We start from the raw sequence: 13,193 nt of genomic DNA on the forward strand, positions 1-13,193 counted from the left end.
ACATCTGCTTCTTCAGATTATTGATCTCATCAATACTAGCCCCTGTAATAAGCATGTCATTCACATACAACAACAAAATAATGTAAGAATTGTCAAAATGCCTGACATAGCAACAGTGATCTGCCTGACATCTAATGTACCCTGCACTGTGCATGAAGTTATCAAATTTCTTGTACAACTGTCTAGGAGCTTGCTTCAGGCCATACAAGCTCTTCTTCAATCTGCAAATTGAACCTTTACTTTCCCTGTACCACAAACCCCTCAGGCTGGTGCATGTAAATGTCTTCTTCAAGATCTCCATGAAGAAAAGTTGTCTTCACATCTAACTGCCCAAGAAATAGATCTTCAGTAGCAACCATAGCCAGTACCATCCTGATGGTTGTGATCTTCACCACAGGAGAAAAGATCTCAGAGTAATCAATACCCTGCTTCTGCTGAAAGTCTTTTACAACAAGTCTAGCCTTGTACCTCTTACTGCCATCATGCTCAGTTTTCACCCAGTACACCCACTTGTTGTGTAATGCCTTCTTCCTTGATGGAAGTTCTGTCAACTCCCATGTCTGATTCCCTAAGAGGGAATCCATCTCATCCTTCATGGCCAGCTCCCACTTGCTAGAATTTTCATCTTACAAGGTTTCTTCGTAACTCTGCAGTTCTCCACCATCTATCAACAGAATATAATTCAAAGTAGGTGAGAAACGCTGTGGAGGACGTATAGTCCTAACTGACCTACGAACTGCAACTATAGGAGTGGACGGTTCTGAAACTTCCTGCGGAATAATAGGAATGGGTGCACTGGACCCACTCTCCCCGTCACTCACATCTCTACACTGCACTGTAACCTTTGGTAGGTCATCCAATCCTACAAACTCGGACTCCTGAGGAGCTACTACAGAAGCTGTACTAGACTTATCCTTGTACATCATTTTCTCATTGAAAATCACATTCCTGCTTCTTATGATCTTCCAACCCTGATCATCCCAGAAACGATAGCCAAATGCCTCATCTCCATAGCCAATGAAATGACATTTCTTTGACTTAGCCTCCAGCTTACTACGAGCATCAGAATCAACAAGCACATAAGAAAGACAACCAAAAGTTTTAAGGTGAGAAAATTTAACCTCTTTCCCGCTCCAAGCCTCCTCAGGCAATCCACAATCCAGTGGAACTGATGGCCCTCTGTTTGTCAAGTAAACGGCAGTGCTGACTGCATCTACCCAAAAAGTGTGTGGTAGTCCAGCGTGCAACCTCATGCTTCTAGCACGCTCATTAATGGTTCGGTTCATACGCTCAGCAACTCTATTTTGCTGTGGTGTCCCGGGAATGGTCTTCTCCATTCTGATACCCAGAGCTGCACAGTACTCCTTGAACCCACCATCAACATACTCACCACCATTGTCAGACCTCAAACATTTTAGTTTCAAGCCTATCTCTGTCTCAACCATGGCTTTCCAAATTTTGAAAACATTAAATACGTCAGATTTATGCTTCAAAAAATAAACCCATACCTTCCTACTATGGTCATCAATGAACGTGACATAGTAGCGAGAACCTCCAAGAGATGCCATTGGGGAAGGACCCCACACATCTGTGTGCACAAGATCAAGTCTTCCTGTCTTAGGCGTCCTGCCACTTTTCAAAAAGCTGACCTTCTTTTGTTTCCCCATAACACAACTCTCGCACATACTGAGATCAACTGACTTCAGTTCTGGTAGCTTGCCTCTAGACATAAGTTCTTTCATACCCTTCTGACTCATATGGCCAAGCCTGCAATGCCACAAATCTGCTGTGCTCTCTACAACGGTAGTAGCAATAGTGTCAATTAAACCAGTAGTCATATACAGTGTACCAGTTTTCTTACCCCGAGCTAGTACCAATGCCCCTTTTGTGACCTTCTAGGTGCTATCTGAGAACACCACTGAATGACCACACTCATCAAGCTGCCCAATAGAAATGAGGTTCTTCCTCAACTCAGGAATGTGCCTGACCTTTTGCAAGGTCCATTTGTTCTTGCCAGGGAGTGCAATGTCAATGTCTCCCATCCCCACTACGTTCAAAGCCTCTCCATCAGCCAAATACACCTTCCCAAAATCACCTGCAACATAGTTCCGCATTAGCTCCCGGTGGGAAAATGTATGGAAGGAAGCCCCTGAATCCAGTATCCAGTCATCAACTGGACTATGAACTGTAAGCAATAGTGCATCCTGTACTTCTTCAGTTACCACATTAGCACTATCATTCTCCGTCTTCTTGGGATTTTTGCAGTTCTTCTTTATGTGGCCAGCTTTGCCACAATTCCAGCAAGTTGCCTGCTGACCAGGCCTCGACTTGCTCTTGCCCCTGTACTTTGATTTTGATCTTCCTCTGTTTGAGTTCCTGTCATGTGATCTCCCTCGAGAATCAACATTTAGGGTTGAACTCAAACCCGAGGTCTCGCTTGAATCTTTCCTGCGCACCTCCTCAACCAAAATCAAATCACGAATATCATCATATTTTAATTTAGATTTTCCAGCAGAATTACTAATAGCCATTCTCATGGCTTCCCAACTATTTAGCAGTGAAGCCAATAGTATCAGTGCACATATCTCATCATCAAATTCAATTTCAATAGACGACAATTGATTTGTGATAGTATTAAAATCATTCAGATGTTGTGCAACAGAAGTACCATCTGCCATTTTCAAATTGAATAACTTTTTCATCAAATGTACCTTGTTATTCGCTGATGGCTTTTCATACATACCTCACAAAGCCGCCATGAGATCCGCAGTCATCTTCTCCTTGATGATGTTGTGTGCAACAGATCTCGATAGGGTTAATCGAATAACCCCCAGAACCTGTCGATCCAACAGGTTCCAGTTAGCATCATCCATCTTTTTTGGTTGCTGCCCTAATAGTGGAAGATGAAGTTTCTTCCCATAGAGGTAGTCCTCTATCTACATCCTCCAGTATCCAAAATCTGTGCCATCAAACTTCTCGATCCCCGATACCTTCAAATCATCTCCAGCCATCGATTTTCCTCAGACCCGAACCTTGGCTCTTGATACCAATTGTTGTGAAAAACGATGACAATGAATTGAAAAATAATTATGGAACGAGAAAAGCAAACAATCAAAGTAATCACACACGACACAAGATATACGTGGTTCAGCAAATTGCCTATGTCCACGGGAGCTGCAGAGGATTTTATTATTAAGGAATATCACACTACAAGATGGATCTCAACACTGTACGTCCACAGTGTTCACTCATACATCAACTGTACGGCCATATGATTTAAAACATCATATATATATAGTTACACGGTGGAAAACCCTAAAAAATGCATGTTCGTTCGAGCGGCGTGTAGAGCGCGCGTCAAGCGAACTTCCCTTCCGCATCTTGCTCGAGCTCACTGTCAAGCTGACATCGAGCGTTCAACTCTGCCTGACTTCGCTCAAGCGGCCAATGCCTCCGCTCGAGCCAAAGCCTCCTGCTCGAGGTCACTGTTGAGCTAACATCGAGCATTCAACTCTGCCTGATTTCACTCGAGCAGCCAATGCCTCCGCTAGAGCGGTGTGGACCAGACTCCACAGTACTCAACAGTTTGTTCGTGTGTTACTTCCCCATGGTATTTGGTGATGATGAATGGCTCTTATAAAGGTTTTTTTAAGTCAAATAGAGGGCTTCGGCAGGGTGATCCTCTATCGCCATATCTATTTGTTTTGATATAGGAGGTATTATCTCATCTCCTTCGACAAAAATTTGAGAATGGATGCATTGGAAAATTCTACCATCAGAGGGGGACTCCAATGATTTCACACTTGCTATATGCGGATGATGTCCTAGTTTTTTTGAATGGGACGAAGCAATTGATGCAGAGATTGATGAATACATTTACTGTGTATGAAAAGTGGTCTGGGCAATGGATTAGTAATGCTAAATCTGCACTTTTTGTTGCTCCATATGTTAGTGTAGCCAGGCGTCGTGGGTTATTAAGGAGCACTGGTTTTAGGGAGGGCCATTGTCCTGTGACTTACTTGGGGGCTCCGTTGGTGGATAGGAGGCTGAAGGCTTGCCATTTGGATACACTAGTGGCCAAAGTGAGAGCAAATGTTGCTAGTTGGAAGGTTAGATTATTATCACAAGGGGGTTGACTGGTTTTGTTAAGGCATGTTCTCACTAGCATGGCTTCTCACCTTCTTGCTATCTTGGATGTACTGAAGGTGGTTTTCTCCAAGCTTATTAATATTCTTTCAACTTTTTTTGGGGGCAAACATGGAGGCAAAGTTAAGACTAAATGGTGTGCTTGGTCTCGGATAAGCAAGCCAAGTAGTGGAGGGGGTTTGGGATTGAGGAACTTCTTGGAGATGCAGCGCGCCATGCATATGAAGCTGGCATGGAGTCTTTTGTCAATGAAATCTTTGTGGGCTCAGTTTATGCTGCACAAATATGGAAAGGGAAGACATTTATCTTTGGTGGTTCCTATGAGCACAAGTACTCGATTATGGAGATCGGTTGTCTCTGTTATTCCAAAGGTCTGTGAGTACTCAAAAGTGAAGGTGAAGGAGGGTCTGGCGTCATTTTGGTTTGATAGTTGGGTCAAGGACGGGCCATTGTGTGATCTGGTTTCTTCAGTTGACCAGCCAAGTCTAAAGATCAATGAAGTTTGGCTTGGTAACTAATGAGATTTTGAGTTACTAGTTCATTTGGTGGGTGAAGAATTGGCTAATGAGGTCATGAGGAAAGTCTATGTTGGCAGAAAGGGCGAGGATGTTTTGATCTGGAGGCCAAATCCAAATGGCCAGTTTACTTTAGCTAGTGCATGGGAGCTAATACAGGTTAAGGAAGAGCAGTATCCTTGGATGGATTGGATTTGGAACACACACCTACCTGGGAAGTTCTTAGTGTTCATATGGGGGGCAAGGTTTAGGTGTCTCTCAATTGATAAGCGCATTCGTAACCGTGGGGTTCATCTAGCCTCGAAATGTGATTTCTGCAAGGTGCCACATATGGAAACATTGGATCATGTTTTGGCAACTGGTGAGGTGGCTCAATAGGTGTGAAGGATGGCTGCAGTAGCATTGGGTGTCCCGTGTATGCATATGGGAACTTGGTGGAATCGAATAACAACATGGTTTTCATGCACGAAGAAGTATACAAAGAAGGGCATACTTATTGGTTTGCTACCAAGCATTTTAACTTGGTGCCTATGGAGAAGACGGTGTAGAGCAAGGATGGAAAGGATTCAAGAAAATGTAGTGGGCGTTTGGAGATCTATCCGAACCTGGCTGGTAGCTATAATGATCGATGACATAACGCACTTGATCCATTTGATGATCTATACTAATTGGCACATTTTTCAGAACATTTTGGTGTTGGAACTAACACTGAGGCAGAGATGCATGCCCTCTTACTTGGCGTGAAAATGTGCAAGCAATTGGGTGGTAGTCAAATTATTTTGGAATGTGATTTAAAGGTGATTGTGGATTGGCTCAATGCTCGTCATTGTATGTTATAGTATTTATGGGATTACTGGATGAGCTACTTCACGAGCTTGAAGGTTTATCCTATCAAGTAGTTCATCAATTTCGAGAAGGTAATCAAGCAACGGATTTCCTTGTGAGAAAAGGCGAAGCGGGCTAGGTGGGCACTTATGGCATGGATGATTCATTGTCTAGGCTCTTGTTGGGTATCGTCAGACTAGATAAAATGGGGCTGCCTACAGTTCGAGGGCATGCAAGGTGTTAGTCGGATTCTTAGATGTTGAGAGTTTTGTTGGTTTTTGGTGGTTTTTTATTGGGTATGTTTTCATTTTGGAAAGTATTTTTAGTCTTGTAAGTTCGCTTGGAATTGATTTATTTGTTACAAGGTACTCCTCCGCCATAAGTAAGGGCTTTTAAAAAAAACATCATTTCCTAAAGTCTGCAAAACCTTAAACCTTTGGTGAAATTCTCGTAAATCTATCTTTAAGGTTTGTTGAACTTACAACCTCCTATTCTAAAGCCTCATGTTATATCTCCACAAAATCTAAAACCTCGATTATCCTCCTCCCCAAAGAGATCACCCAGACCATGCCGTTCCTTTCAAGCCTTGATATTATAAAAGCAAACAAAGTTTATAAAGTTCAAGCCTACTACATTAAACATTTATACCTAACAATGACATTCTCGGTCGTACCATCTTCTTGCCATAGCTTAACCTTTAACACAATTTCAACTCAAAATAGTTAAAATACAATATACTAAAATAAATTAAAATACAACAAAATAATATAAAATAAAATAGAAAAAAACCAACAAAATAAAATGACATACAATAAAATAAATAAAACAAATAAAGTAGCATACAAATAAATAAATAAAACAATTAAAATAACATACTTCAAACAAAATAATTTCAGTTCACAACTTTAAAATTTTCTGGTACCCAGAGCGGAACTACTCTGATACCACTTGTGACACCTTGACTCTCACGTACGGAAATGCAGGAACCGTGACATCAGGATAATGACAACATGGGTCATGCATTTCAACGATAAGTGCCAAGTGTGTGTACAAGCAAAAAGTGTACAACAAAAATGTAGCAGATAAATTAAATAAGTCAACTAAGTACCATAATTTTAAATACAAGTTTACCAAAGTAAAAGCATTATAAAAAATTATACAGTTATCCGTGAAAATGAAGTTAAAAGCCCAATACATAGACGAAAGGGAAACAAATCCCATAATCTAAAATGTGACCACATCACTCCTTTGGTGGAGCCGAACCCTTAGGTTCAACATCTTCATCTGCATCAAAATGTACGATTCTATAAAATGGAACCGGCATACCATCAGATTGTGAATTTCAGTAAGTAATCACCCAACCAACCCACGAGATAAAAACACATTAATGCAACCAACATGTATACGTGCACATGATGAAACATGCATAGGGCCAAAACCATCATTTTCCCTGATAATGACCATTTTCCAATACACGCCAAAAATCCCATTTGACCCAAGACATGCCATTAAATACCATTCACCATTTTCCTAGAAAACGGCCTAAGCATAAATTCGCCATTTTCTCAGAAAATGGTCCTCATATCCATTAAACCACAAATTGCCATTTTCCTAGAAAATGGTCTAACATATCCATTTATCCAATCACTGTAGGCGGGAATCGCAAGCGGGACTACCATCATCCCTACCACGTACACCGTAGGTAGGAATCACAGTTGAGACTACCACCATCCCTGCTTACCACCATCTCTACAGCTTGCATTGTAGGCGGGACTTCTACCGTCCCTATTTACCACCATTCCTACTGCATGCACAGTAGGCGAGAATCACAGACGAGAATACCACCATCCCTACTTACCACAATCCCTACCGCTAACACTGTAGGTGCGAATCACATGTAGGATTCTACCACCATCCCTACAGTTCATTTTCCTTTCTTTCATTCTTTTCAATCCATTCATTTCAAACATACCCAAAAATCATCTCACATAAAAATCCAGTTTTTAAATATACACATGAACATGTATGCAATTATGCAAAAATCCAGTTTTCATTTACAAACATGAACATGAGTGCAATTATGCAATGTGTATGACACAACACAAATATTTACCAGCCAACAAATCCCAGCATAAACCAATCACACAAACAACTCCATCCTCCAATCCAACTGATCCCCAAACTCATCGAACTCAACGTCCGGCACAACCAACTAGACTGCAGAAAATATGTTAGTGCAAAAATATATTCAAATCTCATAAAGTTCTTTGGAAAATTACTTACAATGCTATAATATAATTTTCAGAAGATCACGAAGGTGCTAGAAGTGTTGGCACAGCCACGCAATAGTGCAAAATGGATAAGGGTCGTGGGTCTCAAAAACCTAAATTTTGAATGGAGATAAACGAAGACTTGGGATGGCTAGAGAAGAGCTTAGAGGTGTTGGTGAAACTAATGGTAGTGGTGATTGGCTGTGGGTGGTGGTGGGCGATGGTTGGAGGCCAAAAACTCAAATCAAAAAATGCAATGGATGGACTTCACCGGTGGTGGATTGGAGCTAGGGAATGGTGGGTTAGGTAGCTGGGAGGCCGGTGGTGAAGAGGTGGTGGCCAAAGGTGGCCTGACAGCGGCGCTAGAGTGAAAAAGGGCCACGGCTTCCAACCATGCATGGGGTCTAATGGCGGCATGGGGTGGGCTGAAATTGGGTGGGGGAGTTCGCCGACTGGAGAGGTTGCTCAGTGGCGTGGGTCTTCACTCATGACTGGTCTTGAGGTGGGAGAGGGGTGGCCCTACGGTGGCCCAAGGAATCTCTGATGCCAAAGTTAGTATAGATAAGAGATAAAAATGCTTTTAAGAAGAAGACAACAGTTGTGTATAATTGATAATAGACTTGAATTTGTCCTCCTTACCTTGTTGTTCTGGATGACCTTTTATACTGGGTCCTCTAGGTTAGGAGGGTCAAGTCTTGCGTTCTGGGGCAGAGGGACGCCTGTCCCCTACGTCTGCACCGCCATACTGCATTTAATGCAGTGTGGTTTTCTTGCTGTCAATCATTTAATGCGATGTAGGTCTCTAGTAGAATTGCCGGATGTTGTGTCGTCTCTTTTCCCCGATTATGATTACTTGCACCCTTCTGCAACGTCCCATCTCAATGTTGATGATTACCTTCTACTCACACTATGATATCCCCATTTTAAGTGTATTTTTATTGAGTGATTTTATTTAAATTATTATAATTAGTGATTTTCTTAGTTTAAATTAAAGGTGATTTTTGTAATATTATTTTATGATTTTTAAGTTGTAAAATTATTTTAATATGATTTCTTGTTATTTATTATTATTTTGTATTTAAATTGTTCTTTGATTTTCTAATTTAAATTAGTTTATTTTTGGGCTTTAAAATTATTGTGTTTTTAGATAATATGATTTTATTTTATTTAATAACTGCGTTTGAATTATTTTATTTAACTTGATATTTTGCAAATAATTTTCGTTGGATCAGTTTCTTGACCCAAGTTATGAGGGTTGGACCTCATTTCTTTTCCTTTCTTTTTCTTTTTCGCTTTTTCTTTTTCTCCTCATTTTCCTTCTCTTTTTCTTCTTTCTTTTTCTTTTTCTTTTTCCTTCTCCCCTGCTTCTCTCTCCCGTGTGCGACGTCCCCCTTCCTCTCTCCGCCCTTTTCCTTCATCAGGCCCTAGCACCGCTGTCGCACTGTCGTGTGCCTCACCACCCCTCCCAATCTCTTCCCCTCCGTTTTTAGCCCCAACTGTGCCACTGTTAGCCGCCATGCATGGCTGGAAGTTGCTGCCTCATTTTCTTCTAGCTCCGTCGTGCGCCACCCATTGTCCTTGCCGTTGCTTGTATTCTCTTCCCCACTCACCGGCGACCACACCCCTCCATTTTTAGCCCCCCAAATGCCGTCGTTAACCACCACAAGCTCCTTTAAGCCACACGTCTTTTGAACCATTCAACCGTCGTCGTTCCACCTCTGGCCATCATTTCTTCACCATTTCATCACCGACTTCTTGCCGACCTAACCCACCCATTTCTAGCACCGATCCTTCGCCGAAGCAGCCACCATGAGCTAAAATCCGTTCGGGTCATTTTTTACTTCAACTAGCTTCATTAACATCTCCAAGCCATTCCCTACCAATTCCATGTCTTAGTTTTTTCCCATTCAAAAGTGGGTATTTTGTGACCCACGGCCACAATGCATTTTGCACTGCTACATTGCTTTGCCGTAGCTTTTTGCACCTCCGTGATCCTTCAAAAAATATTTTATAGCACTATAAGTATTTTTCAAACTTCTTTTAAGATTTAAATATATTTTTGCTTTAACAATAACTTGTGTTTTGGTTGGTTGTGTGGAACTGAGTCCGAGGTGTCAGGGGTCGGATGGATTTGAGGATGGAAATTTATGTTTAGATGATTTAGATTGTTGGGTATTTTGTGTCATGTCATTGCATTGCATGGTTCATGCATATAAATGTGTTGGAAACTGAAAACCAGATTTTTATGTGTTAATGGAATTTTGGGTGCGTGCGTATCACGACCCCCAAGCCGAGATGGTGCATTATCTCGGTGGAGCTCGTTTGGTTACTCGAGAGTTAAAAATACTGAGTGACATCCCCTGGATTGTCATTGGGCAACAACAGGCTCGAACAATACGATAACGCTGTCGGCCGACTCAGTGGTCGCTCGGCTGGCCGAGACTAGAGGATGCCTGGTCATGGTACACGCTGGGCATGGAGTTGGGTATCACTTGTGTAGATGTCACATGCGAAGTCATTACCTGCAGTGTGGCATAGTAGCTAGAGTGTGTGGATGATCCCTATGGGAGATCATGGTGCATACAATAAAAATGGAAACTGGTTTTGATAATGGATATGGGCCGCCATTTTTTGGAAAATGGCGAGTTTTGATTAAAGGATTTTTGTGGGCCATTTTATGGGAAAATGGCGGGATTTTGTTAATGGGTATTCATGGACCATTTTCTGAAAAAATGGTAGATTTCTTGTTTTGGGCCAGTATCTCGGATAATGGCGAGGAAATATTTTAATGGAACTGTTTGGACTAAAAATGGGATTTTGGCGTTCGTTGGAAATAGTGATTATTTATGGAAAGGATTATTTGGGAAATGCTATTTTCGGATCTCATGCATATGGCATCCTGTTCATGCATATTGTTGAAGTTTTAATGTATTTTTATCTTGCGGGTTGCTTGGAATATTACTTACCTGTGGTACCATCTTTGGTACCGTAGATTTTGATGCAGATGTCAAGGAGGCTGAGCCTGAGGAGGCGGCTCCGCCGGAGGATTGATTTGGTGCTCTTAGTTATTATTTGTAAATTATTTTCCCTATCTTTAAATTATGTATTTTGGATTTATGATGTTATTGGAGTTTGTAATATTTTTGGTACACTGGTGTTTAAGCGAGTTTGTTTTTAAATCTGTATTTTAAATTCTGATACTTAGTTGATTGACTTTTATTATCCGCTGCATTATTTTTGTTGTATACGTGTTACATGTCACACACTTGGCACTTGGCGATGGGATGCATCACCCATGTTGTCATCATCCTGATGCCTCGATTCCCACGTGTCTATACGTGGGAGTTGGGGGCATCACAGGTGGTGTCAGAGCAGTTTGGCTGGGTAAAACCATATGTCCCATAGGTGGAGTGATTGAGCTAAAATATTGCATATTTTAGCTATTTAAAACCAATGTATTTTAAATTCATCATGACATTATTATTGGTTTTAAATGGAAAAATGGTTAAAGTGAATAAATCAAAGTTGTGATTTTAATTGATTAAAAGCATGAATTTCTGCTTGAATTCTACCAACTATTGATTACTGTGCATTCTAGTCCATAATTTTTCTTGCTTTCTATTATCATTTGTGTTTGTACCATTGTTCTCCTTGTTCTCCTTGTGCTTCCTAAACAATAGATGGGATGTAGAGAAGCTAGTGTAGTTGGTGGGGACTGATGTAGCGGAGGCAATTGTTTCTAATCTTGGGGGTCAAAAGCAAGGTGATGACCGTCTTATATGGCTAGTTACGTCGGATGGGTCTTTCCCTACCAAGAGTGTTTGGTCTTTTGTTTGAGTTACTGATCCTAAATCCAATGGTCATGGGAATTTTGGGGGCTCTGATCTTGAGCTTAATTGGATGTTGAGTTGCCGAGTTGGTGGTGATTGGAAGTTTGAGAATTTGTGGTCTAATTGTGCGCTTTGGCATGAGGTTCAGGATCAAGAACTTGGCCTCTGTTACTTCTATACATGCTTGAAATTTAATATGTGCAATTAGGCTTCTTTTGTTTAGAATTATACAAAATTAAGATTTTTAGAGTTACACCAACGAACACTATTTTTCCCTAATTCTTTGGAGCTAAAGAATTAAGCATCAGATGCAATTATACGAGAAACCAGCTATTCAAGTTTTGAGGTTGAAATTGTTTTCTCATTTATTTCGTTTTTAGTTCTTGGCAGATATCCAAGTTTAAGTTTTCCGAGACAAACCCATTCGCATAATCACCCTCTCACGTTTCATTAAATTTGACAGCCACTCACACGATGCAACCATGCAGCACATGGACAACAGAAGAAATGGACATGCTTTGACAGCCACTCACACGATGCAACCATGCAGCAGAACAAACACATGTGTTCACTCGGACAACAGCAAAGCAAAGCACTCACTCGGACATGCTTTGACAGCCAAACACCATGCAGCAACCACTCACTCGGAACTGCACTCACACAATGCACATGCAGCAGAACAAACACCATGCATGGGACCAACTTACACATGGACAGCAACCTGAATGTGCAGCAGTAGCAAGCTTCTGACTCACATGCAATAAACTACACCAGCTCACACCATAAAAGCAGCAGAACACCTTTCGGACAGCACTCACACATGCATCAACACGCTGTACAGCAGCAGAAAGAAACCTGCAGAAAAACACATGCAGAAAAACAGATGCAGAAAATGTGGACCTAGAAAACTCACACATGCATCAACACGCTGTACAGCAGCAGAAAGAAACCTGCAGAAAAACACATGCAGAAAATTAGATGCGGAAAACGTGGACCTAGAAAACTCACACATGCATCAACACGCTGTACAGCAGCAGAAAGAAACCTGCAGAAAAACACATGCAGAAAAAACAGATGTAGAAAACGTGGACCTAGAAAACTCACACATGCAGAAAAGTGCAAAACCAGCAAAGCATTCGGACAACGCTCATGCAAAACACAACACACATGCAGACCAACATGCACACATGCACATAGGCAGCACTAGCGGCAGAAACAGCAGGATTATTCTTTTCCCTTTTTTTCTTTTTCATTCGGTTAGTTGGAGCAGCTTGAGATCAGCTATTTATTAGCTGGTAGAAGCAGCAGCAGAGGCAGTTTTTGTTTTGGACTTATTTTCTCTTTGTTTAGAAGCTAGCGGCAGCAGCAGTTTTTCTTACTTCTTTCCGTTTAGAAACTAGAGAGAGCTATTGTTTTTTTTGGTTTTTCATTCGGCTACAGTTGAGCAACTAAGTCTTGAAGTTGCACTTGTTTTCCCGTTGAGTTTTCTTTCCATATATAGCCATAGGGCAACCTTGAGTTTATTTTCCTTCTCTTCCGTTTAAGTAGCAGAATTTTCATTTCATTTTCTTTGACTTTTCTTTCTTAATATAGATTGGGCAGTTTTT

This window comes from Carya illinoinensis, chromosome 1 (genome assembly GCF_018687715.1).
Source record: "Carya illinoinensis cultivar Pawnee chromosome 1, C.illinoinensisPawnee_v1, whole genome shotgun sequence".
Lineage (NCBI taxonomy): Eukaryota > Viridiplantae > Streptophyta > Magnoliopsida > Fagales > Juglandaceae > Carya > Carya illinoinensis.